Source organism: Tenrec ecaudatus, chromosome 11 (genome assembly GCF_050624435.1).
Source record: "Tenrec ecaudatus isolate mTenEca1 chromosome 11, mTenEca1.hap1, whole genome shotgun sequence".
NCBI lineage: Eukaryota > Metazoa > Chordata > Mammalia > Afrosoricida > Tenrecidae > Tenrec > Tenrec ecaudatus.
In genome coordinates, this window is record NC_134540.1 from 23754863 (window position 1) to 23777969 (window position 23107).

Sequence of the window (23107 nt, forward strand, 5' to 3'; positions counted from 1 at the left end):
GCATATTCTCCACAACAACAAATGTAAAACAGATCATTAAAAATGGCAAACAGAAACTCCAGAAACAAATCAAAAAGCAAGATAAACTCGAATGAAACAAAACAGTAAATCTGAACTTAAAAGGGAATGCTTTTTTGTACATTATTGCTTATGTAGTGTGTGGTATTTGCCTCACCATAATAATGTTACTGCTATTTTGTATAAAAATTCAGGAAGGTCTAATTATGTTTGATAATACAGACCATAAATGTTATTCCACTTATTGAAGAGAAAATGCCTGTGGCTGATTTGTGAAGTTGAAAGAAGTCAAGGAGAGTCCCAGGTACAGAGAAGACTCTGACAACCTCGTCTTGCACTGCAGGGAGTCAAGAGACAGTTCTCTTTGTAGCAAGACATATACATACTCTTTAAAATTTAAAAACTAACCGAGAGATTGCAAATTGATGATGTGAGGAAGAGTAACTGTCATGGAGATAGTTGATTTATTAGAGATCATTGTAGAATATGAGCAAACAACCTATTGACAAACTGAAATCTAAAGAGTCCGGAACACAATTGAAGTGTGTATAAACCCTGGGGGAACTACAAAGGGGATGGTAGGGTAAGTCACCTTCCCTTGAGCAGGATTCAGTGAAGGTTGCCCATGACGACTAGCCTTTGAGTAGAATCTTTAAGGCAGTGGTTCTCAACCTGTGGGTCAAGACCCCTTTGGGGATCGAATGACCCTTTTGTAGAGATTGCCAAATTCATCACAGTAGCAAAATGACAGTTATGAAGTAGCAATGAAAGTAATTTTATGGTTGGGGGTCACCACAACATGAGGAACTACATTAAGGGATCACGGCATTAGGAAGGTGGAGAACCACTGTTTTAAGGGAATCCATACAAATTAGTCATACAAATTCTAGTGCAATTGGTGAGGGGAAATTCATGTACAGGAAGTAGCAGGTGGGAATACAGCCGGATCAGTCATCCTGTGAAGTGACTACGAAGAGCAGACTTAGAAATCAAGTGCAAAGAGAAGTGATGTCATGGTATAACTCAGGGATCATAGAAGGTCATATTGTCAAAGATTTTCACCTTGACAGCAAAAACCTGGTGCTCTGTCCAAAGGATAGAGTGGGGGGGAGGGGTGGTCACTGAAGGAAGTAGGCAGAAGAATAATAGTGTTGTTTTCTTACACTTAATGTTAAGCTCTGAGAACACTCCCAAGGAAAAGATGGCTGTGGTCCAACATGGCACAGCTGACATCTTAGAAGTGATTTAAAGAAGATTTCCTCAAATGTTTGCCAGGTACAGTTTGTATTCCTAGAGGATTATGTCATGAAGGATTTGACAACAAACTTTGAGATTCAGAGAGTGACTGAACATACTTTGAAAAAGCGTGGTAACAAGAAATGATAAAACACAATACTTTCCCAGAAGAGAATGGCCATCAGCAGTCACAGGCTGTAGGTAATACCTCGTCATGGATGGGGCCAAGGAAATGAATAAGTTCTAATAGCAAAGTCAATCAGCTGCCATCTGGGCAATTCAAACTTATAACAATCCCATAGTGTTTTCAGCGGCTGATAATTCAAAAGTAGATCAGCACGTCTTTCTTTCCAGGAGTCCCTGCTTGGAACTGAACTTCCCACTTTTCAGTTAGCAGTTCAGCTTGTTAGCTCTTTGCCCATCCAAGAACTGAGATCAGAGATCATTGCTGTGGTGTTGTGAATTACTCATAGGACTCTTCCACTGAAGGGCCATGATTGTGTTGTTTTGCTTTAATCATTATTTTCTAGTTCCCTCCAAATGACTGGGTGGGATTATGCAAATTTGACATGCTAATGACTCACCAAAGGGATTTATTGTCTTGCTAATAATAGGAATAAGGGGCATGGAACCATCATTGTTGGGGTAGAATCAGGAATCCTAATGTGTGAGTTAGTCAGTTTTTCCATCCTGCTAGGCATTAAAGTGGGCTTTCCCAGAGGCACGCACGTGTGTGTGTGCGTGTGTGTGTGTGTGTGTGTGTGTGTGTGTAGGGGTGGGGGGGAGGGGTCTTATAACCATCATGAAAAAAGTTCCAGGATGTGAGTGGAGCTTCCCTTTGACCTCAAGTTCCTCTTCCTGAAACTCCCTGATCCAGGACACAGATAGCTGTGACACCAGGAAAAGTATGAGATGGTGAGAAAACTCAAAAAATACCCCAAATTCTGACAGCCATTGAGTCAATGCCATCTCATATTGAGTCTGGTGCCTGTGGTTGGGCGGTGTACTAGTGGCGTGGGGTACCTTTGAGCACTTCTTGGCAGAGCTGAAGAGAAAGAGCTTTGTAATGCTTGCCTGAGCTGAGTGGGGCTGGGCTGATGGTCCACGGACTGGAAATAGACATGCCTGCGGATACGTAGAAGAGGAGGTTGTCCTAAGGGAGGAACTGTATCCTGTGCATTCTAATCATGAATGATTTACCTATTTTTCCCTCATAAGCTCCATTACTGCAAATCTGGTCTATGATTTCTGTGCTACTATTCCAACAAATTATCAGACCTCGCAAAGGAATAGAGAATGCCATGAGACAGACACTTGGTGTCAGAACCCAGAGGCATGTCTGATCACCTCATAAGAATTCACTTTGGGATGTTGATTTGGATATTTCTTTCCCTCTTTGAATCCAGAAGCTGCCTCCACACTATTTTTACAAGAGTAAAACCAAGATAATTCCACAGGCCAAACCTTTCTCACATCCAGTTCAAATAACAGGGTCTGGCCTCAGAGAAAGTTTATGGGATCAAGTTAATATCAGCATGCAAGTGGGAAAAGAGCACATTTTTTTCTAGTAACAACTATAGCAGTCTCCTTTTTTTTCCCTCTTCGCTCCCTCAGTTCCCTCTTTGCTTTCTTTCTTTCTTTCTTTCTTTCTTTCTTTCTTTCTTTCTTTCTTTCTTTCTTTCTTTCTTTCATGAAATGAAGAAAAATCACAAACTCAAACTTGACTTTGTAGTAAAAAGGTTGAATGACTTTATAAGTCAGCTAAGGTCTTCCAAAGTCAAAAAGCATGTGGTGAGCGACACTGCATACCACTGCACACTGTCCAGAGATGTTTTTCACATCCAGGCTGTGAGCAAGAGCCATTCTTACTCCATCATTGGAATTTGCATAGCACAACCATTTTCTAATATCACTAATTTTTCTTAGTAACTCAGATTCACAGTCAATAAAAACTCTATTCAGCAACTCTGCCAAGGAAATTGATATGACTACTTCCAAAATTGATTTTTTTTGACCCAGGGCATTTTAATTTTTTTTAAACAAAGCTAGCTATTATGCTATGCTTAAGAGACTGTTAGACAAGAACAGAGGGGAAGCATTCAGCTCTGCATTGAAACCATTTTATTTTTATTTTTATTATTGTTATGAAAACGCTAATTTCCTAAGGGAATGGAGTTCAAATGAACGCTTCTTTAGAGTCCATTTCCTAGGCCAATCAATAATGACCTCATTTATATGGAAAAGAAAGCACCTGTATATTCCCAGGCAAAATTTATGGCACCCATCAAAGTTAAGTGATAAGGGTTTCTAACACTCTGAGATTAGCAAACACAGATTTATGTTGAAACACTTAAATCAGCTTTTGATGAAACCTCTCGTTCCTGTACAAATGTGTGTTTACATCAAATCAGCCTTGGAATCAGTCAGAACTCTAGGGCTCCTCCTGTAGAAAATATTCTGCCCCAAATCTTGGTTACTCATCTCATGCGCTCAGCTACTGGTGTCTCATTTAGCAGGGAGTGCTGGCTGGATTGAAAACATGAAAGCTTCACTGAGTCAATAGGAAGGAGTAAGAATGATTTGGCATATTAGCAAAGCAACAGATAAAGGTTGTGAAATGCTTTCATTCACAAAGGGGGATTCTGAGCCTTGAGCAATGGAATATTGCAACCACTGCTGTTTGGGATATTTGTATTTATATATATATAAATTTATATGTATATATATATATTTCCCATGCAGCAGTCCCATGTATAGTGGTACAGGCAGCTTTCGGAGCAGAGCCATGTATCAGGAGTTAGGCGGAATGCCCACTTGCTCAGTGCATTTACATGGTGTGCTTGGACAGTCCTCTCTGGTTTGACGGCACATGTATTATCTGTACAAGAATGCTTCATTTACATAGCTTTGTATATGACCACTATAACTGCCACCATTGCACAGACTTAAAATAATATTGGAATTAAATAGGAAGAGAGGAAAAGAAAATTTAATCATGGAGATTAGGGGGGAAAAGATGCTTTCATGTGTGAGTAGGAAATGAGGGGCTTCGATGAACTGCAGAGAGAGGGGAAGCTGTCCTGGCTGCCAAGCGCTTGCACGGGACCCAGCGTCCACAGTGCTGACGGGTGACGGCAGTCTTCATCAGCAGAGAACCCCTTTGCGATGATAGTGAGTATACAAAGTAGATGATCAGAATCCATTGATGAACTTCCAGGAAGAGTGGGGGAGAGGAGAGGAGGCAGGGCATTTGTTTCCCTCAAACAAAGATGAGACATCTCAGCCTTCGGCTGTTCCCTGTTCGGACACGGAGTAGAGACAGGGTCCCAAAGGGAAAGGGAGAACAGGAAATATTGACTCAGTGAAGTAGCTGGGTATTTGATATTTTTTAGAATGCTAGTTATTTTATTTTAATTAAGAAGCAAAATAGTTATGCTTTATGAGCGTTGAACAATCCAGGATTTCATAAAGAAGAAAATGGACAACCTGCAAGTAGATGAATTCTTCATTTTAATTCTGAATTAGACAAATTCAAGTTAATGTACTCAGATGAAAGACTGTATATTTTACAACTTTCACTACTGCTACATTATAGTCCCAAATGGAATTAATCACAATTCACATTGTGATTATAATTTAAATTTATGATTCTATTATTTCAACTATTATTGCTTTTCATATAAATTCTATTATATAGAGTAGTTGGACAAATGTTATATGATCTTGCCCTGAATATTTCAAAATTAAGCCAAAAGATTCATACTAAATTTGTCTGTTTTACAATCCAATGTGAGAGGAAGTGAGTTTTCTGAAGAGAAATGCAAGAAATGATAACACAAAATTATTTCAGAGAATATACTACAAACATAATCATTTATTTTTAGAAAGAAGAATTAAATATCTTTTATATCCTCCTATAGCAAGTTTTTGCATATCACAGTGTTTTATGATACCATGCCTTCGATACTGGGGGCTTGCATTAGAACTTAATTTCTGAGCACTGGGCGTTAGGAAGACTGCGGTTTGGGGTGGAGTCTCCACCGAGATTTAGCCTCCACTGGATTTTCTGACCTTGGCCAACAATTTGAAAGGTTTTCCCTGTGGCAGAGTGTGTTTGGCTGTGGATTACCCCTGCTCTCCTAGGCAGCCCAAAGAAGAGTAGCCTCTTATGCTCAGGGACATGTCTCGGATGTTCTTGATGGAACTGGGTTACTGGGCTCGGGTCATCTGAGTGACACCCCAAGTTACTTGGGTGGAGTGCCCTGAAATAATCATGTAAGCTTTTCTAATATATATCAGTGTACATATCCAAATCATGTTCTCTCTCCCGATTCTGTAGAGTCCCTTGTGCAACTGTGATGACTAGCTACACGGTCAGCAGTTGACAACCACTCCAAGGAGAAAGAGGCTCCTTGCTACTTCTGGGGTAAGTTACAGTCTCAGGAAATCACAAGAGCAGTTTCACTCTGTCTTGTGGGATTGTTGTTGAGGGCATACAGCTCTCTATTTGCGAAAGACATCTTGCACATAAAAAATCCCAAAGTTTCAGCAAAGAAAGTTACTAGAACTAATTGTAAGGTTCAGTAAAATGGCAGGGTATAAGGTCTATTTACAAAAATCAGTCATACCCCAGTCCCGCCTTTGATGGTGGGCTAGACTGGAGCATGTCCATAGTTACAGATAAGATATAAGAGCTCAGGACACTTGATGAGTTAGAAGCAGTTTGGTTTGAGTTTGTAGGAATCATGACCTTGAGATAATTTCCTTTGTCCTCTATGTCCTATTTAAGTGAGAATCCGTGGAACCGTCATGACCTCCTGTGGATAGTTTCCGTCATCTGAATGATTTGGCTTTTTCCTGTTTAAGACTTAAAAAAAACCATATCTCCATAAGTTGTTTTTTCCCTCTAGAACAGGCTCATTAATAGGACTGCTCCTTCTGCTTCTAGATAACAAAGAACATTGATTTTAAAAAGATTCATAATAAAAAATATTCCGTACTGAAAGACTAAGATGGTAAAGTTTAAATTTAATAGAAACTGAAAATTTAAAGTATAATTTTGCATTTCTTTTTGAAGCTACATTTTTTTAGGTTGAATCCTTGAGTATGCATGAACAAGAGGAGGGTGTGGCCACTGCTGACTTGCTCTGGCTTCTCTATTGACAGGAGGGTGTGCCTCTACCTCCATCTTTCTTCACTCATGCTGACATCAATCATTCCTTCTCTGCTGGGCTTGAGCATTTGTTTCAACTCATAGACAATACTCGTGACTCAGGGGCTTTATTAGAGAAGATAATATGTTACCACAAGCCAAGATCAGTAAACAGTAAGGATACAATCATTGATTTCCAATTCAGCAATTCTCAGCCAGCCAAAAAATCTCTCTGGTCCTTAGCCATGTGGTCTCTTGGCCTCTGCTTCCATGGCCCCAAAGCCAGTTCATTGCTTTGCCTCATAGTCACAGAGCTGCCTCTGCTCTGTCTCGTGGTCTCCTTGTCACAGCCTCTGGTGCAGATATCTGGAAGGCAGTCCACTAGTAGCTTTTCTTTTGAAGGCTCTGAGTTCTCTCAGCTTCCAAAATGGCTTTTCTACAGAGGAATGGTGGGAATGGTGTTGAGGGGTAACTTTTGTCTTTCAGCAGACCCTGCCCTTAAGGAAATGAAGGGCATGACTTTGCTCACCTGTAGAACAAATTTGACGCTCTTCCTGTTCAAATAATGAGAGGATAGCCACAGGCCTAGAGCCGAGAATTTGTAATAAATCACATAAGAAATTATGCCTACGTGTGCCATATTAATTGACTATATCTCAGGTAGCTAACACACCTTACTGCTAATCAAAATGTTGAAGGTTTGTGTCTACCCAAAACCACTTTGGATAAAAGACCAGGTGATCTACTTCCAAACCATTAGCCACTGGAATTCCTATTGGGTACAATTCTATTCTGACATGTGTAGGTTTGCTACTAAGTCCTTTTAGACTGTATAGTAGCCGGTTTTACTTTGTAGTTGGGATGGATTTGGATTCGACTGAAATATACCTTTTGAGAAAATAAAAATAGGGCCAATATTCATAGAAAAAACATCAGTGTGGGGTCGAATGAGGCTAGACTGAGCAAACAAGGAAAGAATCCTGAGCAGTGGATGGAGAAGCAAGCTCCTGTTATAGGAACTAGGCATGTTCATCAACTCAGTCCAAGTGCCCACCTGGTCTAACATTCTGTCTAGTGACCCAGTCCTATAGTGCATGGTGCACAGTTGTATTTCACAGTCCACTCTTCTCCGAGGGACTTGACTCTGGCCAGGCACGACAGCCACCTATGGCATCCCCCTTCTTTCAATTATATCAAGAAACTGCTCCCTAGCTCACACTTGGATCCTCTTCTTCTCATTGCAATAATATTTTCAATGTTATATAAACTAAGAGTAACACCAATGGACAAAACATACTTTGATTTCCTGCCCTAATGATTGATGCTGAAGTTGCCATTAATGTTTCCAGGAATTGAATATTACTTGGATCCACAATCAATGCCCATGGCATTTGGTAAATTCGCTGCAAAAGATCTCTGTGTTAGGAAGCAAAGATGCTACCTGGAGGACTAAGGTGTGCCTGACCTAAGTGTGACGGGTTTTATGTGAGCTTGGCTAGATCAGGATCTCCCATCATTTGGCCTAGCACAATATAATCAACTCCATCATGGACTCTGCTCTGAGTACACAATCAGTTGTAGGGAGTTTAGGGTGGGATCCAACACTCTCATGCAGGTAACAGCCTAGCGCAATGGAAAGGGCATTTCCTCAAAGATGTGGCCTGCTTTCCATATAAGTGGATGCTACAGAAATTTTTGCTTTGTCTTTTACTGGGTCTGGATTCTGCATCCGGCTCATCAAGCTTCAGCACTTAGGATTTGAGCCAAGGCCTGCCCTGGAATTATCGGTGGCCTGCCACCTGGCCTGCTGACCTTGGAATCATTCACCTCTGCTACCATAAGTCTGACCTATGGATATTAGAGTCATTTGCCTTTGCAGCCACCAGCCTGTGGTCTTCATGCTGATCTTGGGTTCATCAGCCCTCACAGCTGTGCGAGTCAGAAAATGCCTCCAGCTTGACATCTGGCCTACGCATTTAGAGTCCTCAACGGTGTGAGCCATTGTCTAGATATAAGCTCCTCTCTGTATACCTATGTGAACATGGGTGAATTTCCATGGAGTGAATCCCACCGAAGATGCAAGCCATGGTGTTTTCAATCCCCTCACGTGCCTGTGAAAACTGGATAATAAATAAGGAAGTACAAAGAAGAATTGATGCTTCAAATTAGAGTGACTCTGAGAACAATGAATATATTGGTATATATATATATATACCATATATATATATATATATATCCAGAATTTTCTGTAGTCACAAGCATGGTAGGACATGTGATCAGGAGGGACCAGTCCTTGGGGATGACCATCATGCTCGGTAAGGCAGAGGGTCAGCGAAAGGAGGAGGAGCCCCTGTGAGATAAGCTGTCCCAACGGCTACAATAAGAGGCTGCACCCCAGCAAGGACTGGGAGGGTGGCACAGGACCCGGCAGGGTTTGACTCTTCTGGAAACAGAATCGCCAAGAGAGGGAAGCAACGCAATAACACTCCACAACAAGTGCTCTCGATAGCTCCAGGGATGAAAGGACCAGGAAAGACAGAAATGTTTGGTTGAGCATGAATGAAGCACCCGAAAAAAGAGAGCATGCATGTGGGCGCGGCTGCCTTGGGTCAGAAGGACCACATTTTCAACCCTGGCACCCATTCCTAAGGTGCCTTTCACAAAGTTTAAAGCAGCAGCAATGTTGGCGTTACTAATGCTCCTGGCCCCACAGCCACAGGGCACTTCCTGCTGCTGATGAAAAGATGGTGCCCTTCTGACTTCCTTCCTCCTGGGCATGCGCCAGAAGAGCAGAGCTCCCCTGTCTTCTTTTTCTGCATTTCTGAGAGAGAGGCGGTTCAACCCTGGTCAGCATGACCAGGGGTACAAAATGACGTCCCTTTTACTGATTCCAGCTCCCACACAGCTTTTGGGACTAGCTGCTTCGCGGTTCTGCTCAGGCTGCACTGGAGGGTAAGAGTTCCCAAGTCTAGAGAACAGTTTAAACTAGAAAAGCAACTCATTGCAAGGCGAAAGTCGCAGAGAACGAAGGGGAAAGGGCTGAATAGGTCTTCTTACTTCCAGACTCAAACGCCAGTGACACTTGAGTCAAACCACATCTCTTTGTCTCCAGTTATCTTTCTGGATTATGGACCATGAAGTGCTCTTACTTTTAACTCTAGCTTTTAAGGAACAAACTCACGATGAACTTAAGTGTCTGATTAAGGAAGGAGTGAGGTAAAAACATAAAAAGGCCAGGTTCCCTGGTCAGATAGAGACAAGTGGAGCCCCTAAATCGAAGCCCCTTCAGGGCTGCAAATGAACTCAGTCCCATGGTTCAATTTTCAGCCAAACACAGGTCTATAAGGGAACAATAACATTAGGGAGGTAAGCACGTCTTAGACCAAGCAGCCATCTCAGATCTGAAAGGCAGCATGTACCAGAGCACAAGATTCAGAGGCCGCGAGAAGGGATAGGAAAGAAGATAAAAAGGCTCTGGGGCACCCAGGTGGGGGGTGGGTTGAGTGCTGTAACTTTGCGAGGATTGTGAGCAGTGTTAGGAAACCACATGGGTATTACTTGGGGAATGGGAACCCGATGTGTTCTGTAAACGCTCACTCAAACCACGCGGAAGAGTTGAAAAGCAAGACAAGAAAAATGAAGCAGATGTCGCAGACCAACTTGGAGGGAAACGGTCAAATGCGAACCTAATTTGCTGTGTAAACCCTCACCCCGCACATAATTAAAAAGAAAAAGAAATGAAATAAGATGTAAACGGCTTTATGTAACCGTGAATGCACAAGGAGGGAAAAGATCAATGTGTGCAGGAGATGCCTCTCCCCTTCCCGACAAGAGGCAAGGCGCTGTGTTTAGGAGAGGGAGTTTCTAAGCTTCAATGGCAGCGTCTGCATTGCACCTGTGCCAAGGACTAGCTGTGAACTTGTGAGCAAGTTACGTAACCTCTCTGTGCTTCAGTTTCTCTGTCTGTACCCGTGAGAGGAATGGTGGTAAGTGTGGACATTTTACAAAGTTGCTATGAGGATTAAAAACACATTCAATATGGAAAGTGCTTATAACTTAGGCAGCTTTGCACAGTAATGATTATTGAATACCATGTCTTATTAACCAAAGGAGATTAGATTTGTAATAGAGTTCTCGTATTCGTAAGGTTTTGTTTATTAAAGGATCAGAAGTGGAGAGACGTAAATTAAGGATCCGTGTAATTGTATCTCTAATTATACTCCATTTCCGAACAATAGTTCAAGTACCGTTCTGTTGTCTTTTTCCTTAAAAATATATGAACTGCTCTGATGTGGACAATCTTGTCAGAAAAGAAACAAATTGGTCATTTCCCTGTTTATAAAATATGTGAAGCAAACTTCAACCTAATTTACATATCAGCGATGTTTCTATTTTCTTATAATTGTCGAGTGTAGAGCTTAAAGACTGATTTAGAAAGCATTCGATTGCTAACCATCTGGCTGACAAGGACAGTTTGTGGACCTTGTCGATTGCTCTCCTGGATATTTTCCAACATCCATCCTTTTACAGTTTCTGGTATTATTGAGGTCCATTATGTACAGGTCAGTGTACACAAATGATTTTTTAAAATAGTGTAGGAACAAGAACACTCACTCATTCCATCCAAACTTGATCATCCTATGCAGAAATGAATTTTATTGACACTTAGGCATTTCAAAAAGCTACTAAATAATATTAGAAAGTATGTTAATGTGTACATAGTTAAAGCTATATTTGGTTATTCTCTAGATGAAATGGAAGAAGACTTCACCATTAAGGGAAAACATGACAATTGGGAGTGCAAAGCGAATATTGTATTAAAAGAAAGCATGTTTGATCTTTGAAGGCCATTTATCACCTCAAATGAAGATCAGAGAGCAGTGGCTCTGTGGGGTGTGCAGTGGGCAGCAAACCACAAGGTTGGTGCTTCAAAACTAATAGCTGCTCTCCAGTAAACAATGTAGGGTCTTGGAAATCCTCCGAGGCATTTCTGGGCAGTTCTCCTCTGTCCTAAAGCATTGCTGTAAGTCAGAGTTGGCTTGATGGCAGTGGGTTTGCTTAATATTTTTTCCTTTGAGAATTCTGTGAAAAGACAATGAACTACCAAATAGACTTCCCTGAAGCGTATTGAAAATCTTTAGTTCAGGAGTGTTTCCTGTGCCGGTCAGGCCTCTGTGAAGGGCTGTGATGACATTTTTAATGCGTGCTCTAATTGATATTGTCCATGACTCTAAATCATCCAATGATATCAGTGAAGCGGGCGTACTCTGTTTAGCTTCGAAGAGAAAATTCAAGCTGTTTCTTTCCCCGGAATATTCATTCAATATTTTCTATAAACAACTTTTAATGCACTTTCTATATCAGTAAATTTCACAGAATCAGATGCAAGTTCACAGTGCATTCAACTTGTGAGTTTTTATTGACTATTAAAATCAATAGCTACATTGTTCCTCCCCACTCCCCCCAGGGGATTATGCACGTTAAGAATTAACATTTTTAGGGGACTTAACTCTACAATTCCCTCGAATTGAACTCAAGTAATTTTACACAGGGAGCCCTCTCGCTTCAATAGGAAACCGAGCAGGAAGGTGGACTCAGCTGGAAGATGAAAGAATGTGCTCAGCATTGACATTGAACCAAGATGAGGAAAGACATCATCCTTTGCCCACCTTCTCTGTTCCTAGTTGAAACCAAAAAGGGAATGAAAGCCCTGCTTTATGGTGCATGCAGAACCCCAGATAAATGCTGATTGCTATTGTGGGTGTCGTGTCTGTGTCACAGGTACCACCTGTCACACATAAGGACGTTCCTCTTGTGCACAGGTGTGGTGCCGAGAAATCAGAAGGATGCCGGCTTGTGCTGTACCCAGCTCTTAACTCCATGGACAATCACTGCCTGCTTCACACACTCCAGGCCTCCACTCTGGGAGGAAAACATGGCCCGGAGACACTGCAGAGGGGGTGGATGTTTGTAAGACGGCAATAGAGAGAAGCTAGTCATGAGCTTTACTATCCATATTTGAATCGTGTGGCTCACATTTCATATCCCTACATCAAATATAAACTCTACTGAATTTTAAAATTCTGAACAAAGCACTCCAATTTTTATTGGGGAATCCTATTTTTAAATATTTAAAGAGATACTAATTTATCAGAAAGGACAAATTAAAGGCTCTCGTATCAGTTGGGAATAAAGCTTCCTTATGTAAAATGTCTGTAAAGCTATTTCCAATAGATTGCTTTTTCCTTATGTTAATTTGTTTGCATTTCATTTTGCTTACATTTCTATTTCCAGACATGGAATGTGCTAAGGAACAACATATCCAATGATATATCAGAAGCACCAGAGTTTAGTTTACTTGTCTTACTTTTTGACTGTGAAAAATACTTCAGGAGAAAAAAAATGACTTATTTCAATACCTTTAGTTTATATGGAAAAACTACATGGTAACCTTGAACAGCAATTAGTGATTTTTTTTTATTACTGCTCCTCACTCCTGGGGCTTTAAATGTCTGTCTTGCACACAAATTAAGGTCACATTTTGTCATAGAGACCGCATACACAACTTCTTCCTCCGGTTTCATGTTGAATAGTGATCATTCATTATGTGCTAACTGATTACCTACTGGCTTTTGGGGGAGCTACTGAAAATGCTATACGAATGTTCCAAGCATAATTTCATAAGCATAAACTGAGCTAATGCACTATTTCTCAGTATGGGATTTTATTTAGTCCACTTGTCTACTTGTAAAGAATGTGTCTGGACAGTGACTCAAAGAACCTTTTTTAAAAAGCATATGAATCATACTCAATGATTTATTCACATATCTATTTAAAAAATTCCATTGGTCATGCTAAAAAAGGTTGCAAGCCCTTTGACTTCAGTATTTCTGTAATGGCTGTTAAAATCAATTCTGGCATTAGTCTCCAAGAGTGAACAATGCATTGAGTGGAAAATTGATTACATGGTCAAAGAACAGTCCTTTGTGGCCGCCTTTGCTTTTTCGATTAGCACAGCTGTCATGGCTGTTGTAGGTGGTCCTCAAAACTTAGAGCGAGAAAGAAACAAACATCTGTCCTTGACACTTAATGGTTGTCTATGGATTTGGGGGAGAGAAATCTGTGTCTGCTTGGTTATTGGCACCTACGGATGTAGATACCCATGCCAAGTTGAGTTGTGCAAAGATAAAGGAGAGCAACACAGCACTAGTGTGGGGTGGTGGTGTGGGGGGCTATTTCACAAAAGAGCAAGCGACTTCTTGTCATTTTGACTCTCTGTCTGTGGGAAACGCATGCTTCTGCTAGGCAAGCGGCCCTCACTGTAACCACAGTCGCCTCAGGAGGAAACCAGTGGCTGTGTGGATTTGTGGACAACAGTGGCTGAAAAGGGAACGAGCCAACTATTGTCATCTTCGTGATTTGGCTCTTTGTTTTTCCTTTTCTGCCATCAAGATGAGGTTTTCAGACCACCCTCCCTCCCTGGTCCTCAGTGAGGGACTCTCCCATCCACACTGATTGCAGACCCTTTACCTTGATTCACAGGCTAAGGGTGTTGAACGAGTGCTTATTGAAGTGTCACTGATTTAACTATTATTTATTTCCTTTAAAAACAAAACAAATCAGACAACCTTTCTTTCCTCATGAACATGTTTCAAATCACAGCCCCCTGCTGCTGCTGCGCCACAGAGTCAGCCATCCCCGGTGCAAAGCGACTCCAGGCACAACAGAACGAAACATGGCGTGGACCCGCGCCATCCCCACTACTCTTCCTGAGCCTGATCCCACTGATGGAACGAACTCCTGGTCAATCTATTTCGTCAAGGGCCTTCCTCTTTTTCGCCACTTCTCCGCTTTCCCAAACATGATGTCCTTCTCCAGAAACTAGTCTCTCCTGACAATGTGTCCAAAGGACGCGCAAGGGGAAGTCTTGCCCTCCTTGTCTCTAAGGCATTTTCTGGTCCGACTTCTTTAGCGGTCCATAGTACTTTCCATATTCCTCTCCAGCACCACAATTCCAATGCACTGGTTTTTCTATGGTCTTCCTTCTTCAATGTCCAACGTTCACATGCCTGTGATGCAATGGAGAGTACCATGGCTTGGGTTTGGCACAAAGACCTCCTGCAGTGAATTTACCCAATTCAGTACGTCTTTTGATCTCTTGTCTGCTGCTTCCATGAGCATTGATTCTGCATTTAAGGAAGACAAAATCCTCAACAACTTGAACCTTTTCTCCATTTATCATGATGTTACCTATTGGTCCAGTTGGGAAGATTTTTACCTTTCTTTGATTGAGTTGAAAGGCTACAACTGAAGGCTAGGATCTTTGATCTTTATCTTCCCTTGTTCAGACAACTGCCTCTTGGTTTATGTACAAATTCCAAATGAACACAACGAAAGGTTCCGGAATTTCCGTTCTTCTCAAGGTTAACCACAGCTTGTCATGGTCCACGTGGTTGAATGCCTTTGTATGGACAGTGAACCACAAGGAAACATCTTTCTTGTATTCTCTCCTTTGAATCAGGATCTGTCTGACTTCAGCAATAATATCCCTTGTTCCATGTCCTCTTCTGAATTCTTCCTGAACCTCTGACAGTTCCCTGTCAATGCTCTGCTGTAGCTGTTGATGATTTTAAGCAAAATTTTACTTGTGTGTGATTTTAATGATATTATTCAATAGTTTCAGCATTCTGTTGGGTCACCTTTCTTTGGAATTGGCATAAATATGATCTCTGCCATTCAGTTGGCCAGATAGCTGTCTCCCAAATGTCTTGGCATACACAAGTGAGGGCTTCCAGTGTATCTTCAGTTTTTGAAACATGTCAACGGGCATTCCATCAATTCCTGGAGCCTTGTTTTCAGCTAATGCATTCAGTGCAGCTTGACCTTTCCCTTTAGTACCATTGGTGTTTGCTCATATGCTACCTCTGGAAATGGTGAACTGTCAATTAGTTCTTTCTGGTGCAGTGATTGCATTTTCCCATCTTCTCTTGATGCTTCCTGCATTACTTAATACTTAGCCTGTGGAATCTTTCAAAATTGGAAGTCCAGTCTTTTTTTCTTTTTCATGAGTTCTTTCATGGTAAACATGATCTTCCCCTTTGGTTGACTAATCCCAGGTCCTCAAACATTTTGCTATAACGATTGACTTTATTTTCTCATGCTACCCTTTGGAAATTTCTATTCAATTTTCTACTCAAAATAGAAATTTCCATTCAAAGCCCCCAAGATGTCTGGAATGTTGGCCTCCTCCTCCGCTTGCTTTGAACTTGGCCTAGAAAACAATAAAACAAAACAAAGCTCACATGCCACACATTTTGGTTTTCTTGTCTAGCAACCAAAAGGAGGTTATCATTTTATTCTCAGCAATTCTATTAATTTGCTATCACCAATTACCAAAAATGTAGTGGCTTAAAACAATATACATACATTATCTCAGAGTTCTAGTTCTGCGCTAACACCACTAGCCAGACTCTGGGCTAACACCACTGGTCAAGCGCTGTCTTTCTGGAGGGTCTGTCATTGAATCTCTTTTCTTGCCCTTTTCAACGGTTAGTGGCTTCCTGGCTTCTATGGCTTCTGGTCTCCTTCCATCTTCAAAGTCAGCAAAAGTTGGTTGAATCTTTCTCATGTGGCATCACTCTGACACTGACTCTACTGACTTTTTCTTCCATGTTTTAAAGATTCGTGTCTTTAAAATTTGCCCCATCCAGAGCAGAGTATAATCTTCCCCTCTCAAGGTCATCTCTTTCACCCATGATTTCCCCTTTGTTTTGTGCGATAACAGACAGAGATTCCTGATTTCCCCTTTGTTTTAAGATAGCACAGAGATTCCTGGCATCAGTACATGGATATTTGTCAGGGATCATTATTTTGCCTATCATATCTATAGATAGCCAAAGGAAACTTTCTGCACCCACCTCCTTCCAGAGTTAGTTCCAACTCATCACGATCCTATTCATGGTTTCTGAACCTATAAATCAGTAAAGGAGCAAATAATCTCATCTTTTTTTATAAGGAGCAACTAGTGGGTTTGAACTGCCAACCTTGGAGTTTCTAGTCCAACACTTAGTCTACAGTGCCACCAGAGCTCTTTTCTGCATCTACAACATTTCTAGTAACTCTATCAGGTTATGTGTTGAACTGCTAACTACAAGGGAGGAGAATTAAAGTTTTCTCTGAAGGTTAATGTTCCTGCTGCCTGTTCTTTTTTATTGGACTTGCCACTTGGGGCATAAAATTCCACCTATATATTTTTTTTCCTGTGTCAAAGATATAACTGAGATGCCTCAATGACCTCAGTAAATGTGAAGAAACCAGTGCATGTGTTACATATCAGATGTCTCACCCAAACTGTCTTCATATTCCCTAGTGTCATATATTTCTCATGTTTGGAATCGACTGCAATCTCTGTTTTCATTTTCTTAACTGAGCATTCATATTGTGAATGTTTTTGCTTATATATTAAAAAAAATACAGGGAGGGAGGATGACTCTTCTTAATTGTCCTCTGCCATCCTTCTACCCCAGGGCCATAGTAGGAGTAAAAGGCCAGCTTCAGATCTTGGCGCTTCTCTGTCTATGAAGACTCATCAGAACTGTTTCACACCACAGTGACTTCTGTTGGGGTGACCATTCTGTAAGACGATAGCAGGCCTCCCTCTTCCAAAGTAGTTGCCATGCATCTGACCTTGATAAGGAGTGGATGAATGAAGACTTGGCACAACACCTATAGAAGGATTGCCAAGCCTTGACATGCCCTACTGTCTAGCTACCTACCATCTCCCATCCTTCAAATAATAGCTCCTCACTTTAATTATATCTTCAAAGACACTTGTCAGACCTTCAGAATAAAATGAAATTTTAATCAACTTTTTAAAATCAGCATGTTTAAAATGTTTATTGAGCACTAACTGTATGCAAAAGAGTGCTGTGTGAATACTTGCTCTCATAAAGCTTTAAACATTATGAGAGAGTGTAACGAGAGAGTCTGACAAATGAGGGAGCAGCAGAAAGAGAGAGCTTAAATAATACTAGCTAAGGAAATAGTACATAATTAATAGACACATGATTGCTATAAATTAAAGTGCCATGAGCTTCAACACAGGGGAAATTATTGTATATTGGAGGGTAAACTTTTTGAAGCATAGCCGGGCAGTTGGCATTAATAAGATCTTCAAGAAATGAAATGACTCTAGCAAAGAAGATGTGAGACATTATGGTGCTAAAAGGTATCATTTTCACAGAAGAATATATACATATCCTCAAGGAAAGTAGTTTTTCATCATTTTAGAATTCATTCAAATACATTATATGAAACCTTTACATTCTAAGGAGTTTTAGAAAAGTTTTGTTCATGTCTTATAAAAGCCCTAGATTTTACGCTTTTAGATTAAACTTGATACAACTCCACTTAGTTGGTAGCTTAAACATTCACATGGACAATAATATATATCCCCATACTCATATTTATAGGCAATATCCTTACATTTCCTTGTAATATCTAACATTATCCTCAACAATATTCACAAAGTTACACACCAAAAATATTTTTATTTTTGCAATTAAATGTATTTTGTAAAAGAGCAAAACCCAAACCAAACAAAAACCCCAGCCTTCTTTCAGAATATATTAACTTTTCACAGTCTGAAGCTTTTTGTCGGTCTGTCTGAGGCCTGATCTGTCTTTGATGTCTGTTATTGCTGCATTCTGTTTACTCGTGATGAAATGGAAACCCCCATCCAGCTGATATGGACTTCGGGTTTGTAAAGAGCAAGGAAAGAATCTAAATCATTTAAAGTACAACTCTTCTTTGAGATCAACTACCCAACATTATTCTAATAAAAGAATGCCTAACATACTTTTAATGAATTTCCTTTTCTATAAGATAAAATATTTAGTAAGAGAATTCGAGTGGCCCATTAGCGCATCTCCTTCATAAATGTCCAAGATGCTCATCTGACAGGACCTGACAATTCAAAGGAAGGTTTATGTGCTGGCCAGAAATATCCAGCAAATGCATTCACCTTTGGAGGAAGAGGATTCAAAGCCATGCCTAAAAAGCCTTGTCTGGAATCCTTGGAATGTCTTTGGAGAAATACAATCAGAATTTTCTTTAAAAGCAAAAATGGACTTTGGACTTTGGACGTGTTATCAGGCCCTGTAGTAGGGTATCAGACTTGGCAGAGTAGAGAATCAGCAGCGCAGGAGAGGAAAGATCTCAGTGGGATGTGTTGATCAGGGGCCCACAGCAATGGGCTCAAACATGAGTTAGGGTGACCAGGATGCCACAGGGCTGGGCAATGTGTTGTTCCACTGTACATCGGATCAGAATCTGAACTCACCCAATGACACCCAACCCCCACAACTACAACGACGGAATCTTTTATTAGAATTTAACACTCAAAGGAAAACAAACAAACCGATCCTCTTCTCCCCTCCCCCTAACATATCTCTGGCAAATGTGAAACACATTCACAGCCCCTCCCCACACCTCCCTCAGAGGAGGCTTGTAGGTGATAGAGAGGAATATTCAGCTGGTTGCTAGTTAGTGACTTTGAAGGAATTGTTAACAGCTGTTCAAGGCCCAAATAGATTCCTCTGTTTTATGCAAAACCTATCAGCATTTTAGCTCCTGCACCTTTCTTTAGTTTCTCGGAGTTAATTGCTAAATGCCACGCACTCCTGCTGTTCCAGGAGCCTGAGTTTCTCAAGATGTTTCTTCCTTTCTCCTCAGAGGTTTCCATCTCTGTCAACTATTCTAATTGTCCAGCAATGGTACCTCAGATGCAGGAGCGATCCAAAGGTCTTTCAGGGTAAAGATGAGTTGGAACATGACTTTCTCTTTCCTATCACTATTGAAGAAATCTATTCCTGCATAGTAACTTCCACATTGTATGTATTTTAAAGAAGAGGCTGACTTCTACAATTTCATTCTGTCTTTTGGCTTTTTTTGTTTTTAACATTCCAAAGTCTCTTTCTTCAGGGTAGATGCATTTTTCTAATTCTTGCTCATGGATCCAATTGCATCCATTGTGCTTTCCTATTTAAACCTGAACAACAGAAAGAGAGGGAGAGAAGGTAGCAGCCAGCCCTTCAGTTCTGAAACATCCTCCTCTGGAAGCTGCTGCAGGATTGTGCCTTGTGCACTTTAGCTAGCAAGCGTCTCTGGAGCTCTTTGAAAAATGTCTGGGTTGGAGACATTTGTTTATATTCCTTACCAAAAGGGTACTTTCCTCTTTTCACAATGTAACTAGGTCCTTTAGCAAAATGTCACACACCAGCCTGTCAACAAATCATGAAATAGGGAAGTTCTTTCTGAAGGTCATGCATACAATTGCTCATCAAAGAATTATACCACAGGTCTGAAAGCTTTCCCATGTAGGTTTGCTCATTTTGCATTTTTTTCCCTCTGTCCTTTTGGGTTACCCCACTCGTGCACTTTCTAGTTTTGGGGGGTGTTTTTTAAGCACCCGTCCTTGTATCAATTTGAAATTCTGATTCATTTGAGTCATAGCATGTGCTCACTGGATGACTCTCCAGTGCATTCAGTACTTTGTACTTCAAAGAAAACCAAACCGCAAAATCCCCAGTAAGTAGGCATCTCTAGTTTCTCCTTGGTTCCACTGTGAATGGAAGGAGGTGGGAAGGTTTCCGAAAAGAAAGGTAATATTAAAACCAGAGGATGTCATGGAGTTCGAGAAGGAACAGAATGTTTGAAACTGGTTGTGGTAGCAATTGTATAATATTGCTTGACGTGATTGAACTATGAAATGATATGATATCTGTATTAACTTCCCATAAAATGATTTTGGGGGAAAAAAGCAGCAAATGCCTGCACATGAGAGAAGGAAATGATGGAACTATGAATTCTGATGGGAGAGTTTCAGCTGTACTCTCATATGGTTATTTTAGCATAAGGTACAGGGGCAGAGGGGCCTATTGAGATATACATTTTCTAAGATATCTTAATGATATCTCTTAATGTCTTCAATGAAGACATCCATATAAGAATCCCACTCAAAAGACAGTTAAGCTATTCAACCAGCCTCAAGCCCAACCATGGAATAAAGTCTTCATTTCAGGTAAGTGATTGTCCTTATTGTCACAGGCTGACAGTTAAAAATTCTACCTGTTGGTGAATATATGGCATTATACATCTGCAAAAACCCTTAAGCATGTATACGTGAACTATGGATGTGGGTTAACAATAGTATACCTATAAGGAATAATCACTTATAACAAACCTCATGAAACATGCCTCATGAAAGCAACTGCTAATACTGGGAGAGTGTGCTAAGAGGACAGCGATACATGACATTCTAAGGATTTTCTGTTCAATTTTCCTGAAAACCTAAAAATGCAACTAAATAACAAAGCCTAAAAACCTATTTAAAAATGAGGGAGGGAAAGCAAGTGTCAAAAGGATTTAGTATGACTTCACTTGGGTAAGTCCAAGAACACCCCAAATTACAAGTGGAACCTCAATACTCGACCGCATCAGTACTCAACATAATCGGAATTTGACGCAAAATGTCAAGAAAATTTTGCGTTGGAGCTCAAACAAAACATCAGAATCTGACGCAGCACACGTGAGTGTTGTAAATAAAAGCAGTTCATGTTTCGGTCACCTGGCGTTAGTTGGCGTTGTTAGTGCGCCTTGTTGAAACCTTTTGCGGCTGTGCTCCACGCGTTTTGCTGTAACTTTCTTAGTTTTTGTGGCTTTTTGTAATGTTTTTAGATTAAAAACATGGGTCCTAAGAAAGTTTTTTGAAAAGAATCATCATGATAAGGAACTGGTTAACCATGTTATCGATATTGATGATAATTTAGTAAAGCTTTTTAGAAAACAGTTAAGGAAACACCAACATCAGAGCACATTAGACAGGTTTTTTTTTGGTGGGGGGGGGGGGGGGAGGAAGCCAGCCAAGTCCTAGTGGGAAAAAAAAAGGCAAAGAAGGGGGAAAAACAAAAAATGTCTGCAAAGCAGCTACAGTGGAATTCATGGAAGGGAATTCCCCTTCCAAACAATGCCTCTCTCTCTCCATCCCTCCTCTCCACGTCCGTGTCCACAGATCCAGATCCTCATCTGTCTCAAGGTATGGGCCATACTGTACTTGTGAAAAAATTTTAATGTGTGTCTCTTATTCAAATTATATTATTTAACTCTGAATTTATTTACTTTGAAATTTCTGTGTAATGTTTTGTACAAAAAAAAGCAAGGTGAGGATAAAAACTTGGTGGTTGAGAATGGATTATTCCATTTTCAGTTATTTCTTAGGGAAAATTGATTCAGAACGTGACTGCGTCACATTTCGGCGCTTCTTCTAGAACGAATTCGTGATGAGATCGGCGTTCTACTATATTCAAACTATAATTTAAAGGGAAGGAGAATTTTTAAAAGAGCAGCTATAGTATCTTTAGAAGTAATCTCGTGTATGGTCTCCAGTGGTGTACACTCACTGGACATGTTGTTAAATGTTTGAGAGAGTTTCTAAATAAGGGCCTCTGAACGGCTGGGGAAAGCATGAAAACAAAAGATCTTAGATAGGAGATAGATAGAATTTGAGGACATCAGACCATATGTCAGGTAGGTTACTGAAAGAGGTGGTAATGATCTCTGCTGACTTGTTTCATCACATCCAAAGTCCCAAACATGCATTTGTATACAAACACGTTAACAAACCAAAGGTACTTCCTCGAAAAAGGTGGCATTGGCTTGTGAATTTTAAGCATTTCACTGGCACTAAATCGGTTCCTGTGGTTAGTGGCTGTGGCTCAGAGGGTGACTCAGAGGCCGTCCTGTGTGCAGAGGAGAACTGCTTCATGGGCCTTCAAAGTGGCAGCCGGTTGAAAGCAACAGGCTCTGACTCTGGATTGGTTCAAACCACCAATCTTTCAGCTACTAGTCCAGAGCTCAATTGCTTGCCCTACCCAGGGATTCCTTAGATAGATTGGTAAAACTTTGAAAAGCACAATGAAATCTTGGGAGGACAGTTATTTATGACATATATATATATATATATATATATATATATATACACACAATATCTCAAACATTGGCTATAAATGGAATGTGTTTATAGTGGACTGTCATTTTGTTTCCAAGGCCACTTTGAGATTGGCTCATTTCTGCTTGTAGGCACAGAAGCCAGTGGCCAGTCTTGTACTGAAAAATAATCAAGCCAGATTGATACATTCTGTATGTAGAATTCCTGCCCTGACTTTCCCATTACTTCCCTTACACAATTTAGTGATGGCCCTTGTTTGATTTTCTATTTCTTCTTCTTTAAGCAACTTTGAAAGATGGGATTTAATTGTCATATTTTTATCACAGTGCAGGATATATCCAAAAAGGTTGCCATTCCCATCACGTTTGCACATATGATTTATGTATGATTCATGATATGTTCATCATGCTGTGTGGCTATCACCACTCTTTCTGAAATTGTTCATAACTCTGAGCAGAAGCTCAGGAGCCAGTGGTACACATAGACTCTTCACACAGAGGCCGTCATGAGTCAGCATGACCTGGTACTCATTACTCCAGGAGCAAAGACCCCATCCTGGGCATGAACCTGTTCAATCCAGATTAATCATCAAGCACACAAAAACCTGCACCTCTCTTTTTAATTGGGTAATCTGTACCCGTCAATACCATTTAAATAAAACCGCCCAATTTCCCATGTCCCGCCATGATTAATAC